This window comes from Rhinolophus sinicus, linkage group LG15, assembly GCF_036562045.2.
Source record: "Rhinolophus sinicus isolate RSC01 linkage group LG15, ASM3656204v1, whole genome shotgun sequence".
Taxonomy (NCBI): Eukaryota; Metazoa; Chordata; class Mammalia; order Chiroptera; family Rhinolophidae; genus Rhinolophus; species Rhinolophus sinicus.
The window spans coordinates 24,550,423-24,557,306 of NC_133764.1; the positions used below are offsets into that span (position 1 = coordinate 24,550,423).

Sequence of the window (6,884 nt, forward strand, 5' to 3'; positions counted from 1 at the left end):
CCCCAATAAAGTCCTGTTCCCCTGCCCCAATAAAATCTTAAAAAAAAAAAAAAAAAAAAAAGAATATGCCAAGAGCAAAGAGTATGAATTTGCCTCCTCAGTGTTTCCAAACTCACCTGAGCTACTGTTATAAGTATTAAAAACATCTGGGCTCCACCCTCAGAATTGCTAAAATGGCCTAAAGATCTTTATGTTCTGAAAAAGTGCCCCAGGTAAATTTTCAGATCAGGTAACTTTAGAGAAAGTGCTTGGCTGGATCTCCATTTCAGGCATAGATGGATATCACTGTCCAAAGCTAATTAGAGGCCTTTGAACTATTAGGTTGGTGCAAAAGTTATTGTGGTTTAAAAGGTTAAAAATAATTGCAAAAACCGCAATTACTTTTGCACCAACCTAATAGAATGGATGTGAAAAGTCGTTTGTCCTTGCACCTGCCTCTGGTCAATGAGAATCTATAAACTCCTCCCTTCCATTCATTCCCAGAGCCTCACACCTGTCTGCCAGAAGGTTCCCTGTTTAGGTAAAGTTCTCCCCCTTCAGAAGCTCCTCACCTTTTGGTCCATCCTGGGAAAACAGCTCCCCTTTTTCCTCCCCCAATCCTACCATCTCTCAGAAGGGTAAAGGTTTCATTAAGCGATTCTGCAACTTGAGTCAAACATATAGGTTCATTGCTTAGACAGTGTTTCTGCCCCCCTGGCCTGAGAACTCAATGCTAACCTAGCAAACCTAGAGAATACATTCCCCATGCTGAGAATGGTGGGTGTGAGGATGGGTGGGGAGAATTCCGTCCTCTGTTCACTCAGGCCACAGGCGATGTGGTCACCATGGCTATGAGCACTCTGTACTCTGCAGGCAGCCATTTTGTTTTCATGGGAAAAGCCCAGTACACCAGGAAACTGTGTGGTGGCAGTGGGAACACAACACAGGAAAGGTCTGTGTCACAGCCGGAGATCACCCAGGACCTCAGGGTCAGCAGCTAGACCCCTTCCCAAAGCTGATTGAATTCCTCCCAAGGTTGCTAGGACTTTGGGCGGAGGGTAAGAGTTCAGGCCTTAGCTGCTTTCTCCTTCCCCCCAGAAGAAGATAACTGTCCTTTTTTGAGAACATGCCATGGTGACCATATTTTAAAACCCCAAATCAAGACATCATGCCTGGTAAACATTTGTGGATTGATCCATGTGGAAAGTCCTTTAAAGGTATCTGGACATAGTTGTTACCTATTGAATAAATTAAATTTCCGGAAAAGAATATAATCAAGTCAGACACTGTCCTGAAAAATCTAAGCCAGTGGTTCTAAGCAGGGGTGATTGTGACCTCAAGGGACATTTGGCAATGTTTTGAGACACTTTTGGTTTTTACAACCTGGGGTGGGACGCTATTGGCATCTACTGGGTAGATAAACATGCATAAGGTTGTAGTGATATAAATAAATGTTGAATAAATAAATAAATTGTGGAGAATAGCTACATCTACTGTGAAGAATTCTAAATAAGTATGTAGATATTCCTCCCTCAAGGAGGGGAGCATAATTCCCCACTCCTCAAGTGTGGGCTGTGCACAGTGACTTTCTCCCAACTGCTGCCACATGGAAAGAGGGAGGGGAGGAGAAAGTACTAGCTTTATAGTAGAAACCTTGCAAACACTACCTCAGAATGGTCAAGGTCAACATCATTAGTGATAAGTCATCTTGATACTATGTACCTTTGATAGGCTGTGATGAGAAGGGTACTTCACCTCTGAGGCCTTCTTTTCCCGAACCCATAACCCTCGCCTAGTCATGAGAAAAACATCAGCTCAACCCCAATTAAAGGACATTCTACAAAATACCTGACCAGCACTCCTTAAACCTGTCAAGGTCATCAAAAACAAAGAAAGTCGGAGAAACTGTGGTCATGGCCAAGGAGCCTAAGGAGACACGGTGACTAAATATAATGTGATATCCTGGATGGGATCCTGGGACAGAAAAAGGACATTAGGTAAAAACTAAGGAAATCTGAATAAAGTATGTATGGCCTTAGTTAATAATATTGTATCAATATTGATCCATTAGTTATGACAAATATACTGTATTCATGTAAGACTTTAACAATAGGGGGAATATAGTGAGCTATGGGAAGTCTATGTACTACCTTTGTAACTTTCCTATAAATCTATTCAAAAATAAAAAGTTTGTTTAAAAAGTGGCTATAGTGTCTATGTTATATTGCTTTCTGTAAGGGAATTATTTTTTAAATGAAAGTTTATTGGATCGACAGTGGTTAGTAAAGTTACATAGGTTTCAAGGATACAATTCTGTAATCCATCATCTATATATCACATTATGTGTTCACCACCCAGAGTCAGTTCTCCTTCCATCACCATATATTTGATCCCATTTACCCTCATCTACTATCCCAGTAAGGGAATTTATATCAAGCATTTAGCATACTGACATACGGTAAATGCTTAAGGTTAGCTATTATTTATCATATTGTTCCTATTTATTTTTTTATTAAAATAATAATAATACGTACTTATTATAGAAAAATTTACAGATGAGCCAAAGAAAACAAATAAAAACATCCACAAATTGAATCTCTCTCTGAGACAACTACCGGTCACACCTTTCTGTGGATCCCTGCAGAGATATAATTAATTTTTTGCAAACCTTGGATCACACACGTATACAATTTGGCAAATAGCCATAATTTAAGTAACATTTGTGTTGTTCCAACTCTTTGCTCTTACAAGTAGTCAAAAGCCCAAGTAATGGATTAAATATTAATGAAGAAGAAAAAAAAACCCTGAAAAATTATAAAAACTGGACACCAATGCTTAACTATGCATGAGAGTGGTCAATAGTTCATTAAAGCAACTCTCATCTGAAAAGTCAATGGCTGACTTTTCTATTCTAGATCTATTTTATTTCATAGTTTTAAAAATGTTTTTTAAAAGGAAAGAAACAGGAAGGAAAGAAAGAATGGCAAAATGTTGACAGTGGTTATCACTTTTCTTTCCTTTGAACCCTGTTGTGGTTACCAAATTCCCTAAAAGGAGGATATTTCACTCTGAGACAGCAGCCAACACCACAGACAACTGAACAATGGACGAGTGTTTGGCTACAGTACTTTTCAGCTAAGTGCCATTTTGCCTAAATCACTGGGTTCACTGATTTGTTTTCGAGTAACTCTATTTACTAATAGGTAGTGTCCTAAATGCTTCCCAAATATTTAATGACCTGATGAAGTAAATGAGTATTATTTTGCTCATTTTACAGATGAGGAAACTGAGGCCCAGAGAGGCTAAGTTGCCCTAGGTAATACCCAAGCCTCATGGATCCAGAGCCATTACCCACTGCACCACACTGCCCCCCAGGCTTCTCTGGGCCAAAATGAGTGGAGCCAACAGCCTGCCCCATGCTGGCAAGGAGGTGATAATTGCACTTAAGCTTCAAGATTCTGGGGCCTGGCATCTGGAAGCCATCAGAATCTAGAAGTCTGCAGAGGCCATTTGCTAGTTGTGTGAACTTGAGAAAGTCCCATTTCTTCCCCAAGCCTCAGTTTCCTTATTTGTAAAATGGGTGTCCTTTCCTATTGCTCAAGGCTGTTATGAGCTCAGGTATGTGAGCATGCTTCAGAAACTGTGATGTGTGCATGTAGGCAGGAAATCAAAGGAGAGAGGGGGTGCCATGTGAACAAAGGTGCAGAAGTGGGACTGTGAAGGCCATTGTGAGGGAGCTGTGTGCAGGGGACTTTGGTTCCTGACAAGTGGGAGTAGGGTGGAAGGAGTTTGTTATTAAACCTTGGAGGGTTTTAATGTCAGATGATAAGTTGGATGAGTTTGGATGCTAGTGACATTGGGATGGGAGGGAGGGCTGTGAAGGGGAGTCCACGGCAGGAATCCAGGATGGTGGCAGGTTGTCTTCAGCCTCTCATCTGGGCCTCGGGGCTAACTGAGTCTGAGACAGAGCTCCCCAGGATGGGCTCTCTCGCTGAGGGCTCCAGTGATGTGTAGGGACTTGCTGGCAAATGTTAGTCAATGTCCGTGAGAGGGGAGGAAGGTACGGGAGGCAAGAACTATCACTCTTTCCAGAAGCCCAGGGAAATCAGAGTTCAAGCCTCTCTCATTTGGTGGCCTCTCCCAATTTACTCTAGCTAGGTTATTTGATCTGTGAAGTAGGTAAAGTATTCTGTCCCCTGCACTCACTCTGCTCTTCCTAACGTCCCTAGTGACCTCTAATTGCTCCCCTCCCCTAATCATTTACTTTCTCCTTCTTGACAGTTTTGCCAGTATTTTACACTGCTGACCTTTCCCTTGCTCTGAAAAAGTTCTTTTTCTGCCAGGACTGTGCTCTCTCTTGGCCAGTCCTTTAACTGATCTTTCTTGGGTCGCTTTGCTTATTTCTTTTTTTCTTTTTCACACCCTCCAAGATTCTATTTTTGGTCTCCTTCTTTTATCTTGCTATGAGTTCTCCCTTCATGTCTTCTTCAACTACCAGTATGAACCCCCACTGTGCACTGATGTGTTCCAAATCTTCAGCTCTTGTGTTTCCAACTTCAGTCTCATCATGATTGAAACTAAACTTATCTCTGCCCACACCCACTGCCTCCTGTCTCACTTAATGTCATCACGACCAGATAAGGCTCTGTTGTCAAAACTGTTGAAATGCACCTGGCTGGCTTCAGCACAGAGGGGATTTATTGGAAGGCCAGAACAACTCATCAACTTGAAGGAAAAGTTGATGGTCCAGGCTCAGAAATGGTGGCGGCCAGAGCAGCTCTGGGGAGCTGAGCAGTGGGAGCAGGTGAATGGCTCCTTCAGGATGTGAAGGCTGAAGAATGTAGTATAAGAATGTTACCTACCATATAATGTGTGTTGAATATTAAATGGAGTGTATGGGTAAGGAAGCTCAGGCTCAAAGAGGATGGTTCAATGTCTATCCCTTCTTTCTTTCTGCCGTTACACTCAAGATGAGAATTCTAGAAAGAGAGCATCTAAAATAGACTTGGCTGGGGGTGGGCAGAGCCCCTTCATTTATAGTCCCACCAAACTGTACCCAATGGGAATGATTCTTTCCCCTAAAACTCAACTGGGGTTCTGAACCTGAAAAGGGGGAGTGGACCCTGGGAGTGCAAAATCATAAGTGTCTATCATATTCCTGCCTGAGACATTCTTAACTCCTGTCTCTTTCCTACTCCACTCCTCGTAAATATTGTTCTAATGATTTCCCTGGCTTCATAACTGGTCTGCTTGCTGCCACTCCTCACCCAAAAATCTTCCCACCCCACCGCCAGTCATCTAAAATACAAATCTTATCAGTCCAACCCCATTCCCTGCTAAAAACTCTTTATGGCTTCCCATTGCCCTTAGATAAAAACTTTTTGTTGTTTGTTTGTTTCAATTCAACTTTTATTACCCACATAATATGCAGGGTGTGTACAAAAAAGCCTTTTATCAGCTAACTATATGAAAAGAAACACTGCAACAATCCATGTATCCAAAATGGGCAAAAGTAAAAGCCTAGCTTCCCCTGAAGAAATAAAAACCCTTCAGACCTACAAAAAGGACAACAGTACTAATTTTTAAAAATTGTATTTACTTAGAAGCATTCAGAATGTCAACAAAACAGCTGCAACCTTTTGATTTTCAAGTACAGAGTGGTATTCAGTTAACAGAACAATAATTATGTTGTATAAGTTGCATCAGAGACAACTGAAGGTGAAAAAACTACCATCCCCTATATAACTGATTTGTGCTGTGCACCAACAAGAACCTGCTTTAAATACCCATGCCAATTTACAACTCCCACACGGTACCAGGCAAGATTAGTAGCTATTGGAAATGTCACTAGGACAGGCTAGCTAGCTAAAGACACATTCGGTAGTGTGTTAACAATACCAAAAAAGAAACTGTACAGTTTAAAAACAATTCTTACACGGCCTTACACTTCAATTTCTTTCTTTAAAAGGTATATAAAGGAGGGTTAAACGTTTTATAGAGAAGAAAAACAAAAACTGTGCTAGAACCAACTTATTCATCATCTTCCTCTTCCTCACCTTCTTCATCTTCCTCCTTTCTCTTTTTCCAGCCTTGACGACATCACCCTCACCCCCCCCCCCCCTTTTTTTTTTGCATCAGGCTTTTCTTTGGCTTGGTATGCAGCAATATCCTTTTCATATTTTTTCCTTCAGCTCAGCATCCTTCTTTTCATAAGGCTGCTTGTCATCTGCAGGAGTGTTATTCCACATCTCTCCCAGTTTCTTTGGAACATCACCAATGGATAGGCCGGGATACTCTCCTTTGATTTCTGAGTAATATTCAGAATGAAACAAGAAGGCTGAGGGACACTGGGATCCTTGAACTTCTTTTGTTTCCCCGTTAGGAGGGATATAGGTTTTCGTGTTCTTTCAAACGGATCTCATTCGCCTTTGATATGTCTTCAAATTTTCCTTTCTCTTTATCAGACTTGGTCTTCCACCAATCTGAACACTTCCTAGAAAACTCTGAGAAGTTGACTGAAGCATCCAGATGCTTCTTCTTGTGCTCTTCCTGGCACATTTGCACAAAGAATGTTTATGATGACATCTTGCCTCTCGGCTTCTTAGGGTCTCCTTTGCCCATAGGTATTTAGTTGTTTTTCCTCAGCAAGGCTCAGAATTACCCATTGCCTGTCTGGCTCTCACTTGCTCTGGTGCTGTCTCTGTGGAGCTCAATGTACTGCAATGTCTGTCTTGATCAAATGATTAACATGGTTTACAAGACCCTTCCCCAAAGTTACATTTCCACAAAGCTTTGTTTTCTATCAGTGCAGCCCCACTGCTCCTCAAACATGACTTCTGTGCCTTTGTACATGCTCTTTCCTTCTCTCGGGATGCTCTTTTCACATCCTCTATCTCTCAGGATCC

General features: G+C 41.6%; 1 pseudogene; it reads right to left on the reverse strand.

The window, feature by feature from the left end:
• Window positions 1-6,009: 6,009 nt before the first annotated feature.
• On the reverse strand, window positions 6,010-6,600 carry LOC109447818 (high mobility group protein B1; annotated as a pseudogene).
• Window positions 6,601-6,884: the final 284 nt, after the last annotated feature.